Source organism: Hibiscus syriacus, unplaced genomic scaffold (genome assembly GCF_006381635.1).
Source record: "Hibiscus syriacus cultivar Baekdansim isolate YM2019G1 unplaced genomic scaffold, ASM638163v2 tig00112285_pilon, whole genome shotgun sequence".
Lineage (NCBI taxonomy): Eukaryota > Viridiplantae > Streptophyta > Magnoliopsida > Malvales > Malvaceae > Hibiscus > Hibiscus syriacus.
The window spans coordinates 3081007-3107163 of NW_024063293.1; the positions used below are offsets into that span (position 1 = coordinate 3081007).

Sequence of the window (26157 nt, forward strand, 5' to 3'; positions counted from 1 at the left end):
GGCTTCTAGCTAGAAATAGATTTGGATATTTATTTAGCCTATTGGGTTAATGATGTCAGTTGAAGCTGTAAACGGAAAAGTAGAAAGTAGTGACATGAAAATCATGTCAATACAGTTAGGGTAGTTAACCCCTCTGCATGGCCACAAACAGATTTGTATGCAGAGAACGAAAAATAAACCATTGTATAAAGAACAACTCATTCAACGTTTGCCTTTCATGGAATATACTAAAGAACAACTCACCCAACGTATGCCTTCCATAGAATACATGCCGTGTATCAAAATGTCCTACTCTATTGCCGGTGAAGGATTGAATAATGATAATATCATCATCTATATATGCATTGAGATTACTGATGTGGTGGGAAAAAGAATGAAAGAATGCATTATTATTGACCTGGGACTTTCCGAGCATGACAATACCATCACAAAATCCCTTGCACTAGACCCAACAGATGCTGCAACACGCTGTGATGTCGATGCTGTTTGTAGCCACAGACTCACTAAATTATACAACTGCAGTGTGAGAAGTACAGGTTGTCCCATGCATTTAATCTCAACCTGCCAATACAAGTATGCATTAAGATAATCCAGCTACTTTCTTCTCACATTTGGTTGGAAACTTTAGAGACTTCAAACAACAAACGACCAAAGTAATTCTAGATAATCCACTAAAGAGATTTGTTTATGCAGTGAGAGGTATATTGGATTGGTTTGCCATTCAGAATTGGGCTGTCCCCTAAATATGTTCTTAACAAACTGAAGAATAAGGTTCTCGACTATTGTTTTCTAACCATATTTCAGATTATCCATGCATAAAAATAAGGCTTATATTATACAAATTGATATCTGAACCTTTTTTTTTGTCTCAAATTGGTACCTGAAATTGAAAAGAATTCTTTAATTGGTACTTAAACTTGGATTTTTTTCTCAAATTAGTTGTGTTGATGTGGTATTCCAACAACCAATTAAGTTGTGACACATGGTTCTTAATGGCATCATCATTTTGACCAGTCAATTCCACGTCAGCAGCTTGATCGGGTGTTGAGATGCCAAATCAAAGCAGGTACCAATTTGAGAAAAATTGACAATTTCAGATACAAAGTTGATAAAAGTTGTCAGGTACCAACTTGTTTAATAAGCCTAAAAATAAAGCAGCCCATCACATTGTACAAAGAGCTTCTTTGAAGAATGTACGCATTGAAAACCAAAAAGAAAGACAGAAATCATTTTGGCCAAATTTCTGCTTAGTGTATCATCAGAAAACATTCAAAGAGAGATCAACTCACCTCAGCTTCATTGGGGAGATCCAATTCTTCGTAAGGTATTTTTGAATAAAAAGAACAGGCATGTTTCCATCCCTGCCACAAAGGAACAAATATGAATCATTCTATCGTTTCAGAAGTCAGAAAGTTTAACTTTTCGGTTTTTGTATCAAAACTTCAATGAAAATAACAGTTTAATCAAAATGGAAAAATTGTATTTTAGTCCCTTCAAAATTTATAAAGTTGTAAGCTAATAATAAATGGTAAATTGCATTCCCTCCCCCCCTCAAAATTATATAATTCAATCCTGGCCCCAATATAAAATTTCTGGCTTCACCCCTGTATAGGCCCCTAACTAAAGAGACTGACAGATAACTATAATTCAGTTCAAAACTAGTGAAAATATGGTCATTAATCCATATGGTTCATGCAAAATGTAAATTTTCTGTGCCATAGAACAGAAAAGAGATCGAAAACAGGCAGGAGTATGCATCTTTAGATGAAACAAATGGAACGATGGGATTCACTATAGCTGGTGACAACGAACCACAGTCCTTAAATAAAAAATGATAATAATAACAAAGTAAATTGGCAAAAGAAACAAAATTGCATACGTATTTCTTTTTTTATTCACCTTACAATTCACAGGTCATTTGGGACATAACTGTTCACCATGTCACTTTTTCATTCAGTTCTCAAATTTATATCGAGTAGTTCAAGCGTAATAAAAGATGTACTCAGCTTGCTTTGGGATTCCAATATGGAATCTAATGTGAAGCCTGCCAACGATAAGTTTTCACTCCTTACAGTATAAGGAAGGAACTTATAAGTAAATAAATATCACGATCAAAGTGCCCCTTTTTGTTACATGATCTGCTCGACGCTAACTTCACCATTATGTACCTGATAACTAAAGCTAAGATCTAGGCAACAATGTCTGGAAGGCATGCCCAGATGATTTGCCGTTAAAGTAGATAATGAGAGTAAACAAATAATGTCGAAAAATGATTTCACCAAGTCAAAGAAACACAACCTTTAAAGAAGAGCTTAAAAGAGGGAGGGGGTAATCAGTGGATAGAAGCTGGATTAATGATAGGAAGTGACTGGAGAGACTTTTTTCATATATAACAATCTAAAAATAAAGTTAATCCAACTATTAACTGTCTACTCTAAAGTCTAACCACACTTTTATAAACATTTGCTTTTTTACCTTAAGCATACCTAATCTTTTTATAACCATCCACACACCGCCCAAATGCTTTCTTGAACATGATGATTAATATTAACATTACAGAAGATGGCTAACAAAATGCTGTCTAAACAGGTAACACTTGACTTTAATAATGATTGTTGATCTCGCCAGTGCTTTATCTCTAGCTATATACTCTAGTTAAAACCAATGGCTAGCCTTCTTACATCATGACTAATGTTTATGAGCATCAGTTGCTATAAATATTTGGTGGTACTCAGCATATCAGGTCCTTTAGATATATCCAAGGTGTAAAGAACACACAAATAGTTGTAAGTCAACCAGTAAGCCCATAATTGTCCATGAGTTCAGTAGCTTTGTTCTAGTTGCACAGAAAACTTTCAATATATAGTATCTTTGCCTTCACCCATATCTTTCTGGTCTCACGGTCCATTAAATGTTTAGTTTATAACTCCAAGTTACCTTACAGACCCCAGCATATAATATTTATCAAATCCCATTACCAGTCTAGAGTTGGAAACAACCCACATGTATGTTCCCTTTTCCATATGTCAAGCCAAATACTATGAGATTATGATACCAAAAAAGAGGATAATTGATTGGTAAGAATCACAGTGCTAACTAGCAACAGATCAAGTTAACAATCTTCAGACAAAAGGAAGAACATATAGAGCAAGCTATTGCAAGACTTGTGAAGGAATTTGCTAAAGGCACTTACTTTATCCTTAGGTAATTTGCAGGAATCTGGGGTAAGGAAGCCCTGAAAGCATTGAAATTTTAATCAGTTTATGACCAAGAGAAAATAGTCTTAAGATAGCTCTGCTTTCCAACCATTTGAGTTTGAAGGCTATAATAAATTTACTGGTCTTCAGAGGCAACTAAAGAGAGCCAAACATGACCAATTCTTCTTTCATGCTTTGGACAGCTGCATTTAGCACAGTTTGCGGAGAAATTCCAGAATCCCCAAATCCAGAATCCCTCTTCCGACGGATCCTGCATAACCTTTAGGAGTTACAGATTCTGATGCTCCAGGGCCAGCAATATTCTTTTCACCCTCAAGTTTGATTTGCATTTATCTTCCTTATTTTTGCTTTTTCCTATTTGAGCTTCAGTGTTAGGGACATGGTTAGGTTCTAATTTAGAATTAGACTTGAAGGACTTGGTCTTATTGCAACCTCCACCAAACAATACAAAGGTTTCCAGAGATCCAATTTCCCATCCCATGATTCATCACCATTCTCGGCATCTTTATTCATGTGTTGGCTAGGTTCAGCAGAAGAAATACACTGTTTTTCAGTTTACAAAGACATCAGATATCGTTAGTTGAATCAAAACATAAATTCTGTTCAAGTAAACGGGTGTTTAAGAAAAGGAGCATTATTAAACAATATTGGATACTGTGAGAGAAAAAGCATTATACTATTAGGCTCAACTTACCTGTCTTTTATTTTGAGTGAATTTATTTAGTGTTTCAAGTGAGCTTGCACTCTCCTGGTGATCCTTCATACAGTCTTCCTCTCTTTTAAGAAGCCTATCCACCGAAAACTGGAACCTCGCAAAGCACTGGCCTTTCTGGCAACAGCTTTTGTCCTTTTTCCAGTCATGGTAGATTGTGTTGATACTTTGGGGGCATTAACCACCAAAGAAGAGAGTGATCTCTCTTTTCTTCTAGTAGGCATTGTAACAGGGGGTGGAACTTCAGGTGCCTTCACTATTCTTCTTTTAAGAGGAAAGATTTTGGACCTCACATCTTGCAAATTATGGTCTGGTCTGATTTCCAGAAGCACAGATGAATCTCAACACACATTTATTTATCCCAGATTTTGATTGAACATAAAGCATGTGGATACTCAACAAAGAAGATACAAATGATTATTCAGCAAAACCAAAAGATGTGCATTTTACCAATTCAACATATGAATCTCAAGACACATTTATTCATCCCGAATTTTGATTGAACAACATGAAGCATGTGTGGGTACTCAACAAAGAAAGATACAAAATGATTATTTAGGAAAACAAAAAAGATACGTATAATTTTTTCCAATTCAACATATTTTCCCATGGTTTTGCCCCTGATCTCGCACAATCCCATTAAAGCAATGAGTTCTAACGTTTGCATAACACAGATGAATTGTGCTTAAATATTTCACTTGAAATTGGCTAAGTACATGTACTCATATCACTTAGATAAGGGAAATCAAATAACATCAGGAGATGGAAGAGAGCTTAAGCAATATTGGTTGCCAGTAAAGATATAAATGTTTTCCTATCTTCTTCGAAAATTGGTAACAATGAATGATTCATTGCAATTTCTACTCTTTCCACTTCAAACTTTTCATTCCATGCATTTAAACCTGGTTCCTAGTTCATAAAGATTGATGATCCTATGTAATACAGAAGAAATCAGTAAGCATTGCCAGTGACCATTTGAAACAAGTGCTCAAGTAGATATCTTTTGGGGCATTGACAAGACTAAAACTAGAACGGCTAATTATGTGTCACGAAGAAAGTACTAATAAACATAGAAAGATGTGTAAACAAAGGATACCTTAATTTCTCTAGAGGAACGCAACCCAAATCAATGTTGCATATCGGACAGCACTCTAGTTCTTCATCTTCTATCTTACCATATATGCACTTTCTGCAAACTATACAAAACGAAAAGACAAATATCACATAAATTGAACAGACTCATAAGGCACTGAAATAAATATCACATACATCAATTGAAGGAAAGATTTTAACTGAAAACAAGCTGAAAAAGTGAAGCAACTGAAACTCTTATGTAGCTAGGAAAAGAGGTTGGTTCAATTATATTTCAGAACTGGAAATTCATATTAAAGTTTGAATCTTGTAACTGAAATAAATATCACATACATCAATTGAAGGAAAGATTTTAACTGAAAACAAGCTGAAAAAGTGAAGCAACTGAAACTCTTATGTAGCTAGGAAAAGAGGTTGGTTCAATTATATTTCAGAACTGGAAATTCATATTAAAGTTTGAATCTTGTAATGAACTTGAAAAGCAAAGAAAGAAAGCTCTCATCTTCGGAGAAGACTCTAAATTTGAATTACGTGGCATTAAGAAGCCGTGGAAAACAAAAACTAGGAGCAGCAGATTCTAAACAAACGGACTCGTAATCAAATCAACAGTATTTCCAAAAGTAGGCATTATAAATCAACAAAAGCAATATAACTGTTCCCCTCTGGTTTTATAATTAATCCGTACGCATTAGTTTAATATCAAGCTATTGTACCAAAACGCCTTAATATCAACTGGTAAGTGGTAAGAAGCATTTAGATACGAAACAAAACAGGCGAACAAATCAACAGAGACGGAGACGAGCGAAATCAAGAAAAAAACCCCAGATAAGAAAACGGGAAAAATAAGAGCAATCCAGATCAGAAGAGGAGCAAAGCTGAAATTTTTGAAGAATTAAGAACAAATGACCTAAATATGAACGAAATTTGAAAGGGAAACAAAAGGTGAAGAAATCTCAGAAGGGGAGGCTGAGACTCACACGTGAAGGCATTCAGATGTGGTGGTGGCGTCTCTGAGAAGCTTATTGCAAAGAGGACAAGTCATGCATGCCGCAATTGCTTCTCTCCTCACTTTCACGACCCGATTCGCCATCTTCCTTCTCCTTTCCTTTTCCCTTTCGGCTTCTCCTTCTCTCACTTTCAATCTCGATAAAAAAAAAAAACCTTCGCACTTATCGTATCACTGCATGTCAACGAGAAGAAAAAGGCAAAGGGAACTTTACGTGCATATCTTCATAAAAACCGGCATTAAAACCCATGACGGAAATACTGATTAGAAAAGGGGATTAGAAACAGAGAGGTCGATGGTAAACGGGAAACGGTGAGAGATGTGGATGAATAAGCAAGATGGGGAATGTTTTCTGATCTGAGAAAGGAGAGTGAGATAAAAGAGAAGGGAAAGAGAGAATGCGTGATTTTTGACGTGGAGGAATAAGGATGAGGGATGGTGAGAACAAGGCAAAGGATGATCTGAATCTAACAACAAAACAAATGGAAAGATAAATTTTGACTTCAGGAAGGAGTCGTCGACAGAAAGATGAACCTAGTTTTTTTTTATTATTATGTAAATTTATACTTGGGTAAACTACATCAAAGTCACTGATATTTCTGATATATTGATATTAAAGTCATAAAATAAGGTAATAGTATAATGCTATCACATTATGTTAAAAAAACTTATGAGTTTGGATATTTTGTTGTCAAATGTGCGAAAACTCCCTACGATGAAGATATACAATTAAAAGAAAATGGGAAATGGTTTTGTTGCTTAATATAAATATACACAGATTATCGGAGATATGATGCATTAATATTTTTTCTCAATCTAATATAGAAAATGTTATATGTAGATTGAGTATGACCATGATTAAAGAGATACTTGAAGGTCACTATGGATAATGATATTTTGTTTAGTGGATGTTTTATTATTTAAAAAATAAAATTCACCGAGTGGTTATATGTTTACCATATTGCTTTTACTTAAAAAAAATCAATCAAACAAACTCTAATTGTAAGATCCTCAATATCGGGTTAGTGACTAAATTGTAAAGTTGCAGACATTGGTGATTAAATTAGAATAATTGAATAGTATAAGGATTTATATGGGATTTGTTGTGTAGGATTGAAATGTAAAGAAGGAGGAATTGAAGGACAAAATAGTCATTTGCAAGTAAATAGTTAAGTTTGGTTATATATTAACCACGTGGAAGTGAAAGAAGCAAAAACAAGCTTCCAGAGTTCTCTTCCCCTTTTTCTTCCTTCATGCATGAGAGCCAAAAACAAAGGTGAGTTTTGGTTAAGTTTCTTGTTGAATTTAAGGTTGGTTTATGATCATTAGATGATAACTAAGCTAAAGGAAAGCTTAAGTTATCTTAAAATCAAAAGATGATGGAGTTAGGAGAGATTAAAGATTAGGAGTTCTTGAATGAAATCTTGAAATAAAGTTCATAATTAGAATTGGAAGTTGGATTTGACTTGTCATCAACCTAATTAAGGAATATGAAGTGTTAGAATTGGATTTAGAACATGTTGAAATTTGAGTATGATTCTTGAATGCTATGTGGAGGATAGAATTTTGAAGTTAAAGAGGCATTTAATGAGAATTAATTAGTTTAAGTGGGTGTATATAAGTTAAGATATGAAAGGGGTTGAAATAAGAGACAATTGAGCTAGAATGTAGTGATTTTCATGCTCAAAAATAGATTTATGGGCAGGGTGTATCGGTACACATCAATGTACCGATACATCAAGGGTAAAATTCAGGAAATAATCAAAGTGTATCGATACATAGGAAGTGTATCGATACCCCTTAAAATGAAAACTTCGAATGTAATTTATGTACCGATACATAGGTAGTGTATCGATACACACGTTAAGGGATGTACCGATAGACTATAGAGTGTACTGATACCTACTTAATAAGAAATGAAAGTACCTTTCTTTTAGTTTAAGAAATGGGAGATTAGAATATATCAATTAGAATAATAATATGTATCAATGTATGACTATGTAGATATAGAACGTAATCGTTCGGAACAATCGAAGAATTAGGATCGAGTCAAAGCAAGCAAGGCTAAGGTGAGTGTATATCCTAGATAAAATTGTATGGAGATAGACTTGCGATAAGTCTATATCTTATAGTTGAATTTATGATTTACATTATAGTACATCCATGCTTTAAAATGATATTATATGAATGAATGTCATTATAAGAGAATCAATCCAGTTATGTAAAATAATGGAAGTATCATATGTGTGCATGTGAAGTGAATTATATGTTATATGAAAAGTGATAAAAGATATGAAATGAGAATGTATCATATTTAAACCATGTTATTAATATGATAGTCATAGGTATAATTAGCATGCCAAGAGTCGAGGGATTATCAGTGGTCCTTCGGGATATAGTGGTCTTTCGGGACATAGTGGTCCTTCGGGACAAATATTCAGTGCCCCTAGTGGAATTTATTCAAGCTGTGCTGACAACATTCGTGCACAACCTCAGTGTACTCACGTACTCCTGTTCTCAATATTGTACATGGGCATTCAAAGATAAAATGAAAACTATTATAAAAGTTAAAATTCACTTGTGCATATCATAAGTATATATATATATATATCAAAGTATATTTAATACATGCACATGCAATGTCATTATGGATTGATAGTAGTGCATATTCATGAATCTATGGGTTATATGTTCATTTCATGCCTCACTAAGTCTGTGACTTAGCGTGTAAATGATTTACATGTAGGTACCACGAAACAAGAAGGTCAGAAATAGGAGTGGCAAGGACAACATTACTAGAAGATCAAATCAGAAGTAATGAAAAAGTATATGTTTTGTTGTAATTAGCGTGTTGGCATGTAAACAATTTGTCAACTATGAATGCTCTGATCGATTTTGTATTTTTAGTCAACTTATGTAAGTTAACAACTTTTATTTAATGAAAGTTTAAAATTCCCTGATTTTCTCTAAGAGTCAATGTTTGAAAGGTCAATGAAACACCTCGGACTCGTATTCGGGTCTGGTACGGGTTGGGGTGTTACATTTATGGTATCAGAGCTATGGTTTAGTCAATTCTCGGCATAAACCAGAGTCTAGAGTGTCTTAATGTATACATGCCAACAAAATAGTGAAACTTCTTATCTGATAGAATAACAAGTATGTGTTTTTTTATAGAACTATATGGTTGTATCTTATAGATGTTCGGACAGATAGTTTAGAAGTGAAGCGGGAGACGATAGGCCGCTGAGAGCAGTAATTCACCTGCCCTGGGCAGGCAAGGTGAAGAATAGACACATTCTGGAGTGCCTCTAGGTGATCAAGATGTGTTCTTTAAGACGTTGGACGCGGTATTGGCACGTTTCCAACCTTCTGCTAATTCAACTCCGAGAATGAATGTTGCAAAGAAGTTGAAGGGTTTAGGTGCTCCAGAGTTTAGAGGTGAAGTGAAGAATGTCTTGTTGCTATGAACCTTTGCCTTAATGACATGAAAATCATGCTGGAGGGACTTCATTTTTTCCGATGCTGAAAGCTAGATGGAGGTTTCCTTGCTGAGAGGGCAATCAAGGATTTGGTGGACTAATGTTACATTGAGGATGTTTGTTGATCAGTAACTGGTCCTTGTTCTTAGAGGAATTCAGCATAAATACATAGGAGATCAGTTCATCCAACAGATGAAACAAGAGTTCATGAATATGAAGGAATAGAATCAAACTGTATATGAATACGAGTGTGAATTCAACAAGTTTAGCCGCTTTGCTGCCGAGCTTATTCCTACAGAGAATTATGCTTGTGAGTGATTCGTAGAGGGATTACGTCCTCGGTTGAAAGAGATGTTAATTGTGTTAAATCTATTTTCATTTCAAGAGGTCGTAAACTGTGCTAAAGCTCTAGAAAGGGCTCAGAATGATAGGTTTGGAAATTCAAGAGCACATACATCTAAAAGAACGAGTGCATCATCGAGTTCTACACCATTAAAAAAGGGTAGAGATGTTGGCTCTTGACCTCAAGCTAGATCAGAGTCAGTGCCATTCTCCGCTAGAGGATCAAATCCGATGAGAGGTAGAAAAAATCAGTCAGTGGGATCTGTAGCTGGGAGATCTAACCAGAGCCAAGTAAGACAATGTCCACATTGTGGAAGAAATCACTTAGGAATATGTCGAATGATTTCTGGAGCCTGTTTTAAATGTAGGGACACCGGGCATTTTTTTAGAGATTGTCCCATGATAGCCGATGAATCTGCACAGCTAGAGAGGTATGTTTCTACTACTCAGAGGGGAAGAGGTAGAGGCAGAGGAATGAGTCAGTCAAAGTCCTATACTCTACAAGAGATACACTTCACTACTCGAGTGTATAACCTCAAGACCAATGAGGATCGAGATGACCCGGAGATAATAGCATGTATCTTTCAATTGTATGACAAGGGCACATTGCTTGGGTAAATATGGCATGTAGAGGGTGTCTCATACGGATTCAGGGAATTGAATTCCCTACTAATTTGATGGAATTACCATTCGACGAATTCGGAGTGATACTGGCAATGGATTGGTTATATCATTATTATGCTAATATTGATTGTATACTGAAAAGAGTAATGTTGAGAAGTCTAGAAGGTGTAGAAGTCATTGTATTTAGTGAAAGATGGAATTCATTGGCAAATGTGATATCAGTGATGACTGCAAAGAAGTTATTGCTACAAGGATGTCAAGGGTTCATTGCTAATGTGCTGGATGTTAGAGTCAAAGAGAAGGGGAATGAGAATTCCTATAGTCAGAGATTCCCGATGTATTTCCTGCAGAGTTACCAGGGTTACCTCCGGATAGAGAGGTAGAATATCAGATTGAGGTAATGCCAGGAACAACGCCCATTGCAATGGCACCGTACAGAATGGCTCCAAAAGAGTTGCAAGAGTTAAAGATACAATTGTAGGAATTATTAAACAAATGATTCATAAGACCGAGTGTCTCGCCATGGGGAGCTCCAGTGTTGTTTGTCAAAAAGAAGGATTGATCAATGCGTCTTTGCATCGACTACAGGCAGCTTAATAGAGTAACCATTAAGAATATATATCATCTCCCTAGGATCGATGATTTATTCGACCAGTTAAAAGGAGCCTCGGTCTTCTCTAAGATTGACTTGCAATCTGGATATCATCAATTGAAAGTTCAGGAGAAGGATATTCCAAATACCACATTTAGAACGAGGTATGACCACTACGAGTTTATTGTGATGCCTTTCGAGTTACAAATGCACCCGCTGATATATCATCTCCCTAGGATCGATGATTTATTCGACCAGTTAAAAGGAGCCTCGGTCTTCTCTAAGATTGACTTGCAATCTGGATATCATCAATTGAAAGTTCAGGAGAAGGATATTCCAAATACCACATTTAGAACGAGGTATGACCACTACGAGTTTATTGTGATGCCTTTCGGAGTTACAAATGCACCAGCTGCTTCTATGGATCTCATGAACAAAATTCCAACCTTATTGGATCAGTTCGTAGTGGTATTCATTGATGATATAGTGTATTCGAAGTCAGAAGAAAAGAACAGTTCACACTTGAAGATTGTTTTGCAGATTTTGAGAGAAAAAAAGCTTTATGCTAAATTCACTAAATGTGAATTCTGGTTGAATAAAGTGACATTTCTTGGACATGTAATTTCTGCATAAGGAATAGAGTGGATCCCCAAAGATTATCTTATAGTGGAGTTCCAAAGAATGTATCAGGAGTTAGAAGTTTTCTGGGATTAGCCAGTTATCATCGAAGGTTCGTTCAAAACTTTGCGATGATAGCTTTATCCCTAACTAAGTTGTTGAGGAAAGAGGTAAAATTTGTATGGACTCTGGAGTGCCAAGAGAGTTTTGAAAGGTTAAAGAATATCTTGACAGAAGTTCTAGTCTTGGTTCAACCCGAATATGGCAAGAATTTCTTCGTATACAGTGATGCGTCCCATAATGGTATGTGATGTGTATTGATGCAAGAGGGGAAGTTTGTGGCTTATGCGTCGAGGTAATTAAAACCACATGAAAAAAATTATCCGACGTACGATCTAGTGATGGCTGTAGTAGTGTTCGCTCTTAAGATCTTATGTCACTACTTGTATGGTGAAATATGCTACTTGTATACAGATCATAAGAGTCTGGAGTATTTGATGACTCAGAAAGAGTTAAATTTAAGGCAAAGAAGATGGGTAGAATTTCTAAAAGACTATGATGTAGTAATCAATTTTCATCCTAGAAAAGCAAATGTGGTGGTATATACTTTAAGCCGAAAGACGTTTGTAGCATTACGAGCTTTGAATGCCATGTTATTTAAGCCCATATTATTTAATATGAAAGCCAAAAAGTTATAAAAGAGATATGAAAATGAGAATGTATTCATATTTAAACCCATGCTATTTAATATGAGAGTTGTAGGTATAATTGGCATGCCAAGAGTCGAGGGATTATCAGTGGTCCTTCGGGACATAGTGGTCCTTCGAGACATAGTGATCTTCAGGATAAATATTCAATGCCCCTAGTGGGAATTTATTCGAGCTGTGGTGACAGCATTCATGCACAACCTCAGTGTACTCACATACCTTCTGTTCTCAATAATGTACATGGGCATTCAAAGATAAATTGAATGAAAACTATTATAAGAAGTTAAAGTTTCACTTATGCATATCATAAGTATATATATATCATAGTCTATTTAATACATGCACATTGCAATGTCATTATGGATTGATAGTAGTGCATATTCATGAATCTATGGTTATATGTTCATTTCATGCCTCACGAAGTCTGTGACTTAGCGTGTAAGTGATTTACATGTAGGTACCAAGAAACAAGAAGATCAGAAATATGAGTGGCAAGGACAAAATTACTACTAGAAGATCAGATCATAAGTAATTGGCAAAGTATGTGTTTTGTTGTAATTAGTGTGTTGGCATGTAAACAATTTGTTAACTATGAATGCTCTGATCGATTTTGTATTATTTTGGTCGACTTATGTAAGTTAACAACTTTTATTTTAATGAAAGTTTAAAATTCCCATGATTTTCTCAAAGAGTCAATGTTTGAAATGTCAATGTGACACCTCGGACTCGTATTCGGGTCGGGTACGGGTTGGGGTGTTACACTAATAGCTTAAACTATTATAGAACTAAATTTATTATTTCAAAGTTGATTAGGAAGGAGGTTGAATATTTAAAGGGTAAATTATGCATTTAGTGTCTAAATTATCAGTTTTGGTCCATTTTAGTACCATTGTTCAAAATTTAATGTTATGCTTTGAAAAAAATAAAAAATTTAGGTACTAAAATGGACCAAAATAGATAGTCTAGGTACTAAACGCGTGAAATTTTTAACAGTAGGCATTAAAATGAAACAAAAACTAAACATTAGGTGTGGTTTTGAAAAACATACAAGTTTAGGTACTAAAATGGACCAAAACTAATAGTTTAAGTACTAAATGCATAGTTTACCCATATTTAAAAACTTCTTAGTAAATGTTTTTTTTGACATATTATGGATCTATGAGTGAGATTACCAATTAACAATAGTCATTGTAAGTTATAAAACTTTCAATGTAATAACAAACATATATTTTATAAGACTGTGTGTATTGAAGTAACTACAAAATTGAGGAGTTATTCATATATAGTATGAAGTTAGAAGTGTTTTTTCCCTCTCTAACTGAGTCTTTAAAGTAAAATGAGACATAGAACATTGAAGAAAATGAGAACTATACCAAAATGAGATATCAAAGATAATGGTAATCTAACTTATGTAATTGGTGGTCTCATGAATTAAGTTCATATGAACAATAACAAGTCACCAGTGCTAACTCTGTAAGGATGGTAGGAATGAATTTTTCTCTTAATCAAATTTATTATTGTTTTAATCCGATTGTGAAAAATACATTATCAATATAATGATAATAATCCTTAAACTTATTATATATTTGTGTGTTGAATCATGATTATGATGTTTTATTGTCAATTAGTGAAAAACAAGGAAGGAAAAAAGGAGCAGGTAGGCGTGCAATGGCATGGGTGAGTAGTCAACTTAGCACATAATGGGTACTGTACGAGGCAAAGCATGAGTAAAAATGTTTGTTTTACTACCAAACATACTATTTAATTGTCATTTGAATATAATAAGACTACCAAGCTAATGGTGGGAAAGAAAAACATTACATTTCCTTTACGTGAGAGAAAAAAAGCAGCAGCAAATGATACTTCATTATGGGTAGCGTGCTCCTCACTTTCCTTCCAATAACACTAACGGTGGGTCTTCCTCTACAACAGTTTTAAAGTGGCGTACCACATGATGAGCATGTATCATCACCCACCCAAAAGGAACAAGACATTTACGATATCTTAAATGGTCATGTTAACCGTTGTCACCTAATTTGCTTCCTAGCAACTATTACATATATGCCAACATATTTGGTATCAGTTTCTTCAACCAAAGACAATTTGAGTAATTACCAAAAGAACAACTCCCCTCCCCATTAACCGTATGGACCATTAAAGGTGACAAATCATGTAGTTCGAATTGGATCATTTTATATCAAATTATTTCTGTCTAAATTATATTCGATTTGATTCAAATAATATTAGATTTAATTCATATTTAATTCGGATTTATAGTAAGTTGAATTGAATTAGATATCGAGTTAGATCAATTAATCTTTTAGTCAGACTGATCAATTTTTAATTTGAACTAATAGTAGATCGATCGCTTTTCAAATCGGGTCAATGTTGAATCAATCGATTTTCGAATTGAGTCAATATCATATTGGACAATTTTTTGTTTATTTTAATCTTTAGATCTTCAGGTCAATTTGAATTAAGTTGTATATGAGTCCGATCAAATTAAGAAAATAAATAATACAAAAATGATGGCTAGCTATTAATATAATAATATTAAGCTATTACCAAAGGTGGTTATTAGCTATTAGTGTAATAAAAATAGAATAAAATATATAACATTTTACTATTGATCACATTATTAAAAATATATAATAATAAAAAGAATTATTAATTTATTTTTACTCATTTATGGAGTTAAAATCAGGTCAATGATCAGCTTGAGTCGAATTTAAAAAATTAAATTTGACACTAATGGTTGTGTCGTCGTGCCTTCCATGAGACACCAATGGTGGTGTTGTCGTGCCTTCCATGTGACACCAAGGTGGTGTCGCCAAGCCTTTCAAGTGTCTCCCAAGGTGGTGCTAGGCACCCAGCTGCCCTATGTGTTGGGGAAACTGGGTTATTTCCCACACAAACATAGTTTCAAAATTGATTTGAAATGTTAATCAAAACCACCAAAGCTTGCACAGCGGACAAACCCGTCAAACTATTGAATATTGAAACACACTGGAAAAACCGAATAAAGAATTATAAAGGAGAGAACACACCAAATTTATGAGGTTCGACGAAAACATCATCTACTCCTCGGGCACCACACCAGATGATAACTTCACTGTCAACCAATATTACAACAAATGGAATTCTTTAGAATTCCCAAAGAGAGAGAATGAAGAAAACAAATTGAAGAGAGAACTTGTTTTGGGATGATTTCTAATGGAAATACTTAGGCCTATTTATAGTTGAGTTTTAAGGACTAAACTTATAAATAACCTAATATTTTAGGGACCAAAGATGAAATTCCCATGTGCACAAGTTGGTCACTTGCACAACTTGTCAACTTGCCAACCAAGGATGAATTATCCCATGTGTTCAAGTTGGCCACTTGACAACTTGCAAGCCTTCAACTTGCCAATCTTTCCTAACTTGCAAGTAACACTTAACAAATCTCCACCTTGACTTGAAATTACCAAGCCTACTCAACTTCTTCAACTTCCCAAATTTGATGAAGTTATTTTAATGTAGTGCCTCTAATTGCGCTCATAAGCGCCACACACCCGAAGGTGCTCAAACTTTCAGGATGTTAATCAAGTTCAAACAATGATTGAACTTGATTACTGTTACCACCTTGGTCATCATATCTGCAGGATTTTTTGCTGTCATAATTTTCTGAAGTAGAATCTTTCATTCTTCAAAGATCTCACGCACAAAGTGATACCTCACGTCGATATACTTAGTCCTTGAATGGTAGGCTTGATTTTTTGCTAAGTGAATAACGCTCTGACTGTCACAATAGAGACTAATGTGACTTTGAATAACTCCCAAGTCTTCCATCAACCTGTTAAATCAAATTACTTCTTTAAAACCTCTGAAACTGCAATATATTCTTCCTCTGTAGTAGATAAAGCCACCGTAGATTGCAAATTAGACTTCCAACTTATTGGGGCTTTAGCAAGAGTAAACAAATACCCAGTAGTTGATCGACGCTTATCCAAATCACCAACATAGTCAGAATCAACATATCTAACCACACACTAATCAAGTGCTTCATCCTGTTCAAAAACTAAAACAACATCCACGGTTTGTTAAAGATACCGTAGAATCCATTTCACAGCATGCCAATGTCCTTTTCTAGGATCATGCATGTACCTGCTCATAACTCCAACTGCTTGTGAAATCTTATGACACATTCACACCATTGCATATATCAAGCTCCCAACTGCATTAGCATATAAAACTTTTGCCATATACTCTCGTTCTTTATTAGTTTTAGGAGATAACTAAGAACTAAGTTTCAAATGAGAAGTCAGTGGGATACTTACATGTTTGGTATTTTCATTCATGCCAAAACATTGTAATACATTTCTTAGTAATGCTTTCTTTTTCTCTATTTATCTGCTTATCCATACCAAGAATATTCTTGGTCTGACCTAAATCTTTCATCTCAAACTCTTGATTCAATTGAGCCTTTAATTTGTCTATCTCTTTTGACTCTTCAAATAGATCAACATATCGTCAACGTAAGAGAAGATAAATGAAAGATTCATCTTTGAGATTTTGCAAGTACACACAATGATCATATTTGCTTCTAGTGTACTTTTTCCTCCTCATAAAGCTTTCAAATCGCTTGTACCACTACCTCGAAGATTGCTTTAATCCATATGCGATTTTTTCAGCTTACAAACCCATTTCTCACAACCACCATCTTTGTATCCTTCTGGCTGAGTCATATAGATCTCCTCTTCTAAATCACCATGCAAGAAAGTCGTCTTTACATCAAGTTGAGCTAGCTCCAAATTCAACTGTGCTACTAAGGCCAACAATATTCTAATGGATGAATGCTTCACAACAGGAGAAAATACTTCATTGTAGTCAATTCCCTCCTTTTGAGCGTAACCTTTAGCTATAAACCCTGCCTTGTAGTGAACATCTTTCTTGATATGAGATCCATATTTCTTTGCAAATACCCACTTGCATTCAATTATTCTTTTACCTTTCAGTAATTGTGTCAGTTTCCAAGTGTTGTTCTTTTGGAGAGATTGCATTTCTTCATCTATGGCACTTTTCCACTTATCACTTTTGAAGCTTTGTATTGCTTCTTGGTAAGTGATAGGGATATCATCATCAACAATTGGAAGAGCATAGGCCACCATATCAGCAAATCGAGAAGGTCTACGAATTTCTCTCATTGGCCTAGTAATTATAAGTGGTTCTGGTGTCTCCAATGGTTCTTGGGTTTGAACCTCTTCATCTTCTGATTATTCTATTAGATTTGAAAAATCAGTTGCATCAACTTCTGGAATCATCATCTGCTGAAACTCTACCTGTTTTGGAGTATGCTCCACCTATTGTAGAGTACTACTTGTCTGGACAGCTTCATTTGTTACTTCTTTACTATGGTAGATTCATCAAAGGTAACATCTCTACTACAAATTTCTTATTGGTATCAAACACCAAAGGCGAAATCCCTTCACTCCATGGGTGATTCCTATAAAGAGAGTCTTATTTGCTCTCAGATCAAGCTTGGATTTTTCACATGATAATAAGCAGTGGATCCAAATACATGTAAGGAATCATAATTAGTAGCATATTTTTCCAGACCATACCTCCAATAGTGTTTTCCTCCTATCGCTGATGATGACAGACGATTGATGAGATGACCAGAATATATCATAGCCTCAGCCAAAATATCTTACCTAACCCAACATTAGACAACATACATCGAACTTTTTCCAATATATTCGATTTATATGCTTTATCACCCCATTCTATTGTGGTATATTTCTAACGGTGAAGTGTCGAACAATACCATACTCATGGAAGACGTCAAAGAATGGATCACTTTTATATTCCCCTCTATTATCCATCCTAAGACGTTTGATCTTTCTACCAGTCTGGTTCTCAATCATATTTTTTCATTTAAAGAAAATTCGGATCACTTCAACTTTAGACTTTATCGGATACAACCAAACTCTTCTAGAAAAGTCATATACAAAAGTTACAAAATAATGGTTTCCTATCAAAGATGGTGTCTTTGAAGGACCCCATATATCTGAGTGAATATAATTCATAATAACTTTTGATTATGTATAATGGTGTGAAACTTTACTCTCTTCTGCTTTCCCAGAACACAATGCTCGCAAAAGTTTAATTTACAAGCCTTTGACCTTTTAACAATCATTTATTTGCCAAAATTTGCAAGGATTTCTCTCCAGCATGTCCCAACTGCATATGCCACAACTGGGTTGTGTTCAAATCATCGCCTCCGGAAGCCGCTGCAACTGCTCCAATAATTGTACTACCTTGGTAGTAATACAAATAATTTTTACTAATGTCCTTCATCATCACAAATGCGCCAGATATGACTTTTAAACTCCATCTCTCATAGTGACTACTGAGCCTTTAAATTCCAAGGCTCCCAACGAGATGAGATTTTTTCTTCAAACTAGGCACGTATCAGACATCAGACAGAACTCTGGTTGATCCATCTTGATTCTTCAATCGAATTGAACATATCCCAATAGTTTTATAGGAATTTTCATTGCCCATAAAAACAACTCATAAATTTAGTTCTTCTAAATCGGAGAACCACTCCCGATTAGGGGACACATGATAGGTGCAACTCAAATCTAATATCCACTTATCTGAATGAAATGTTGATGATGAAGCAACTAATGATATGTCAGAGTCATTGGCATCATACTCTGCAACACATGCATCTGGAGCAGCTTTTCCTTTCTTCTTCAAGCTTCGGACAATCTTTCTTCCAATGGCCTTTTTCATGACAAAAAGCACATTTATCTTTTCCCAGTCTGGACTTTAAATTTGATCTCCCTCTCCTCATTGGATTTTGATTTTTCGAGTGACCTCTTGCCACCATGGCCTCCGCTCATTTGTACTTACTCTCCTACTTGGTTTTCTTCCTGAGCTCATAACTATACAAAGCATCAGTTACATCTTTAAGGGCAACATTATCCTTACCATGAAGTAACATTGTCTCAAGGTGCTCAAATTCATCTAGAAGAGATGGCAACAACATCAAAGTCAAATCTTCATCTTTGAAGGTTTCATCATGCCCAATAAGTCTATCACTAGCTCATTGAAAGCAGTGATGTGTTCATTCATACTGGTGCCTGGTTGATAATCAAATTTAAAAATCTTTTCTTCATGGAGATGATTCTGAGATCTTTTCTTTAGGAATTTTTCCTCCAATGATTTCCACATCTTACTTGCAGAAGTCTTATTCTTGTAGCTATACTTCTACTCCCTAGAAAGACAAGATCGAATCATGCTGCATGCTAAATGATTGATTGTTCCCCATTCTTTCTCCTCCATATCTACAAGCTTTTCTTCTTCAATGGCGAAGTCTAGATTTAGTTGGAATAAAGTGACTAATACATCGCCTTACCACATGCCAAAATGATCGGATCCATCGAACAACTCTATCGAGAAATTTGCATTTGACATCACTCTCCTCACCGGTCCATATAAAGAGCTTGATGTCTCAACTAATCCGTATTTTGGTATTTTAATTCTAACGAACAATATTCAATAGCACGAATTGTATCCTTTCAGCCAGTGTTTTGAAAACCGGACCAACCGATTCAACCGGAAACTGCTGCCTAGTCCGATTGAATCTACACCGGTTGAACCACTACTAGTGAACCGGCCGGAACCGCTGAACCGTCAAATTTATTTTTTATTTTTTTAAAAAAAAAATTAAACCAAACGACGTCGTTTGTTAAACGAGCCAAGTCGAACTCGAGTATTGCTGAGCTCGACTCGAACTTGAAAACTTTAAAAGTAAGCTCAACACAACTCAAACTCACGAGCTAAAAATGATCAAGTTCAACTCGAACTCGAAATATAATATTGAAACTTGAACTCGAAAAGGCTTGAACTAAAAAAAATTTAGAAGCTCGATTGAAGCCTAAAATTCGAGCTTGATTGAAGTGAAAGAATAATTCACTCAATGCTCACCAAAAGGCTCCATGATTTTGAATGCCAAATTACCTCTATTATTTATAGAAGTTAGTTGGGATGCTATTCTATGTTTCTTAGCCATGTGGGATTGTTTTGTTCTCATATATTTACTCTTTAGACTTTTAGATGTTCTTCTATGTTTCTTAGCCATGTGAGATTGTTTAAAAAAAAATTAAACCAAATAATATCATTTTGTTATGCTTTTTTAGCCCCAAATTTATTTTTTAATTATAGTTATATAATTATATTTATTATTTAATATGTTTTACCTTAAATATTATGTTGTAGTTAATTTGAATCATTTTGTTTCACTTGATTTTATGGTTTTTAACTTATATATGTTATGATTTGCTTTGAATATGACTTGTGATAAAAAATTATTTTTTATTAAATATTTTTGGTATTTTTATTTAATGTTTTTAAATAATTATGACGTCGTCCGGTTCTTCCGACCGGTTCGACCGTTGAACCAGTGAACTGGTAGCATGGCTGGTTCGCTAACCGGTCCAGTTCTGAAAACTATTCTTTCAGCAACGGGACCACCATGATAACCTCAACCGAATCTCTGATATCAATTATTGGGGAAACCAATTATTTCCCACACGAACGTAGTTTTAAAATTGATTTGAAATGTCAATATCAAAACCGCCAAAGCTTATACAACGGACAAACCCGTCAAACTATTGAATATTGAAACACAATGAAAAAATGAATAAAGAACTATAAAAGAGAGAATACACCAAATTTACGAGGTTCGATGAAAATATCGTCTACTCCTCGGGCACCACATCGGATGATAACTTCACTATCAGCCAATATTACAACAAATGGAATTCTTTAGATTTCCTAAAGTGAGAGAATGAAGAAAACAAATTGAAGAGAGAACTTGTTTTGGGATGATTTCTAATGGAAATACTTAGGTCTATTTATAGTTGAGTTTTAAGAACTAAACTTATAAATAACCTAATATTTTAGGGACCAAAGATGAAATTCTCATGAGCACAAATTGGCCACTTGCACAACTTGTCAACTTACCAACCAAGGATGAATAATCCCATGTACTCAAGTTGGCCACTTGCCAATCTTTCCAACTTATAAGCCTTCAACTTGCCAACTTGCAAGCCTTCAAGTCACACTTAACACCATGCTACTATCCCATGCCTGGTTGCCCATGCTTCACCCCTTCTAGCTCACGACCATCGACTCTGCCTGCTCGCCCATGCATGTTGCCCTCACCTAGCTATATCATAATATTTTATTGGGTACATATACCCATACTTATTATATACAAAAGTGCTTGAAAAAAATTATATTTTTTCAGCTATATATACAGAAACTTAGTAAATTTGTGAATGAATGTTAAGAAGATAGCAACAAGCAACTAAGAAGATAGGAGCAATCGGGGAATCGTAAGAGATTTAAGTGTTTCTTTGGTGTATTTTTCAGGTAAGCTCATGTGGTGTTTATTTTTATTTAATTATTTTGTTGAGTTTATTTATTTAACTTGTTATTATTATAATATTCTAAAATAAAATTTTAATTTGTAGAGAAAATGAGCAACAATTTTTCACGATTGTCATTATAATGGACATATTATGGAAAATGAGGTTGACTTTGTGTTTCAGTCTAAAAGACCTATAAATATGATGTTCAAAAGGGACATCACATTTGATGAAATGAATTAGAGGATATAACAAAAAATCGAGCGAATGCTGAAGGTTTGAAGTACAAGTTTATGGTATGTCTCAATCCTGTTAGATATGTTGCAGTACCAGTTGAAGAAGATGATGATATTGGAACCATGATTGGATTACATGAGTCAACAAATGTTGTAGTTATTGAGTTTTTTGTTGAGGTATGTAACATGTCTGATGTTCCTCTTGAAAGCTAATGGAGAGAATAAGGGAAGAAGATGAGTAAAAGAGAGAGAAAAAGTAAAAGTTAACATGAAAGAGAAAAGAAAAAGTTAAAAATTTAGAAGGGAAAATGGGTGATAGGACGGTTAAGAAAGGAATTAGTGGGTGGGGGTTGTGCATGTATAGGGAAGGAAAAAAAATTGCCAAAAGGTAATGATGGTGATAGGACAAGTCTGTGGAAAGAGAAAAAGAAATGTCAGAAATTAAATTAAATAAAAAGAAACAAATCAAAAGAATATCTCTCCAATTAATGCTCTGTCCTTTCCTCCCTTTGGTAACCACTCCTTGTACGGTTTGTAGCAATGTGGTCCCTACAAATCAGATCAAAAATTAATTACAAAATAAAATAAAATAAAACTAAAGAAAAAAAACTTGAATGTTAAATTTTATTTATGCACAGACACAAATTCAATGGCGAGGCATCAAATTTTGGTTCTCCTCTGGGCACGCTTCAGTATCGTGCAGCCGTAACACGTCCTTGTTGTGCGGTGGTGGAATTCCATTGTAGGCTTTCAGACGCTGGCCATTGACCTTGAAGATCTTCCCATTGTCTATTCTCTTGATGTCAACAACTCCATGGGGATAGACATAATGCACCTCAAATGGCCCTGACCATCGAGATTTTAACTTCCCAGGAAAGAGTTTAAGTCTGGAGTTGTAAAGCAAGACTTGGTGCCCCACATGAAAATGCCGTGGCATCAGTTTTTGGTCATGCCACTTCTTGGTTTTCTCCTTGTATATCCGAGCATTCTCATATGCTTGTGCTCTAAACTCTTCCATTTCATTAAGTTCTAATAATCTCTGCTCCCCAGCTAGTTGAGCATCGAAATTCAATCGCTTGATAGCCCAATAAGCTTTATGTTCAAGCTCAACCGGGAGATGACAAGCTTTACCATACACTAACTTGAAGGGTGACATCCCCAAAGGAGTTTTGAATGCTGTTCTGTAGCCCAAAGTGCTTCATCCAACTTTGGCGACCAATCCTTTCGCTTTGGGTTCACCATTTTCTCTAAAATCTGCTTGATCTCTCGATTAGATATCTCAGCTTGGCCATTTGTCTGCGGATGATATGTCGTGGCAATCTTGTGTCGAACTCCATATCTCAACAATGCCTTGGCAATCAACTTGTTATCAAAATGGGTTCCTTTATCACTGATGATAGCACGAGGTACTCCAAACTGAGTGAAAATATACTTGTGCAAAAACTTGAGTACGGTCTTGGAGTCATTCCTTGATGTTGCTATTGCTTCCACCCACTTTGACACATAATCCACAACAAGCAATATATATAATTTTCCTTCAGAAGATGGGAATGGTCCCATGAAGTCGATGCCCCACACATCAAACAGCTCTATCTCCAAAATATTTTGTAGCGGCATCTCATGTCGTCGGAGATGTTTCCAGTCGTTGGCATCGATCACATCCTTTGTAAAATGCTTGGGCATCTCTAAACAAAGTTGGCCAGTAAAAGCCTGATTGCAGGACCTTAGCAGCAGTCCTTGCTCCACCAAAATGGCCTCCACTTGGGGCCGAATGACAATGGTACAAAATATCACTTTGCTCCTCTTCGGGTACACATCGTCTAATGAGCTAATCGGCACAGTGTTTGAACAGATATGGCTCATCCCAAAAATAGTGCCTTGGATCGTGCTTGAACTTCTTTTTAGCCTGACTATTCAAATCAAAAGGCACAATTCCACTAACAAGAAAATTAACAAGGTCAACGTACCACGGGATTGCCGCGGCATATAAAATTTTCTCATCAGAAAATTCCTCTTGGATATCTACAGTGTCATGGCATTCAGAATTGTTCTCTAGCCTAGATAAGTGATCAGCAACTTGATTTTCAGTTCCTTTTCTATCTACCACCTATAAGTCAAATTCTTGCAAAAGTAAGATCCACCTAATAAGTCTAGGCTTGGCATCCTTTTTGTTCACTAAGTATTTTATAGCCGAATGATCAGTGTGAACAATAACTTTAGTGCCTATTAGGTAAGGTCTAAATTTTTCAAAAGCAAATACTACGGCAAGTAATTCTTTCTCAGTGGTGGTGTAGTTCAATTGTGCTTCATTTAAAGTGCGGCTAGAGTAATAAATAACATGAAAGATTTTACCTCGGCGTTGCCCCAAAACAGCTCCTACGGCATAATCGCTTGCATAACACATCAGCTCAAATGGTGATGTCCAGTCGGGAGGGACTACAATGGGTGCCGAGATCAGTTGTCGCTTTAGCTCAGTAAACGTGCCGAGGCATAATTCGTCAAACACAAAGGGTTAGTTTTGTTGAAGCAATGTGCACAAGGGTTTAGAAATCTTGGAGAAGTCTTTGATAAACCTTCTATAGAATCCAGCATGTCCAAGAAAAATTCTTATTTCCTTGACCGAAGTTGGTGGTGGCAATTTTTCAATCACTTCAATCTTTGCCTTGTCCACCTCAATACCCTTGTGTGAAATTTTTTGGCCTAATACAATACCTTCAGTCACCATGAAGTGACATTTTTCCCAGTTTAAGACCAACTCAGCCTCCTCGCATCTCTTGAGAACTTTTGCTAAATTGAAGAGGCATCGTTCAAAGTCGTTTCCACAAACAGAAAAGTCGTCATAAAGATCTCCAAAAAATCCTCAACCATATCTGAAAATATAGCTTGCATACAGCGCTGAAACGTTGTCGGGGCATTACAAAGTCCAAAAGGCATCCTCCTAAAGGCAAAAGTGCCATAGGCACAAGTAAATGTAGTCTTCTCCTGGTCCTCTGGTGCGATGGCAATTTGATTGTACCCCGAGTACCCATCCAAAAAGCAATAGAATGCTTTTCCGGCCAATCGATCCAACATTTGGTCGATGAAAGGTAGAGGAAAGTGGTCCTTCTTCGTAGCTTTGTTGAGTTTTCTATAGTCCATACATATCCTCATCCGGTCACAGTGCGATTGGGTAATAGCTCATTATCCTCATTCGTAACCACCGTCGTGACTCCTTTCTTCGGAACACATTGAACAGGGCTTACCCATGAGCTATTGGAGACATGGTAGATCACTATAGCATCAAGCCATTTCAGAATTTCTTTCATCACCACTTGCTTCATAATAGGGTTGAGTCTTCTTTGTGGTTCAATTGAATTACCATGGCAATCTTCTAGCAGAATCTTGTGCATGCAGATCGTGGGACTAATGCCTTTCAAATCGGTCATAGTCCAACCAATTGCTTTCTTATGCTGCATCAAAACACTTAACAAACTTTGCTCTTGGTTAGCAGTAAGGTTAGCGGAAATAATCACCGGTAAAGTCTTATCGCTACCTAAGTAAACATATTTAAGATGCCCTGGCAAAGTCTTAAGCTCTAGATTGGGTGCATGCAATAATGAAGGCTTAGGAGAAATGAATTCATCAAAATTCAGAGGTTTAAAATTCATACCTGATCTAACTTGTACTATGCTAGATTGCTCCTCCAAAATTGGAAAGTCGTCGGACTCCACTAAGCTTTCATCATCCACCCAATATTCATTTTCTGCTAGCTGAATGAAGTTGTTCTGGCAAAAATGTTCAGTCTCTTCTTCAATCACTGAGTTCAATTCAGAAATGCCTTGGCATTCTTCAGTGTCATCAACATATTTGAGCGTTCTAAAAACATTGACAGTCACACACTGATCAGCCACTCTCATGGTGAGTTCACCTTTTTCACAGTCTATCAAGATACGTCCAGTGGCTAGGAAATGTCTTACCAGAATGATTGGTGCCTTGGCATCAACTTCGCAGACCAGAATTAAGAAGTGACTGGAAACACAAACTTGTCCACCCTTACTATGACATCCTCGACTCTCCCTTCAGGTTTAACATGGGATTTGTCGGCAAGTTGTAAAATAACTAAGGTGGGT

General features: G+C 35.7%; 1 pseudogene; it reads right to left on the reverse strand.

The window, feature by feature from the left end:
- Positions 1-228: 228 nt before the first annotated feature.
- On the reverse strand, positions 229-6525 carry LOC120177156 (annotated as a pseudogene).
- Between the last annotated feature and the right edge of the window lie 19632 nt (positions 6526-26157).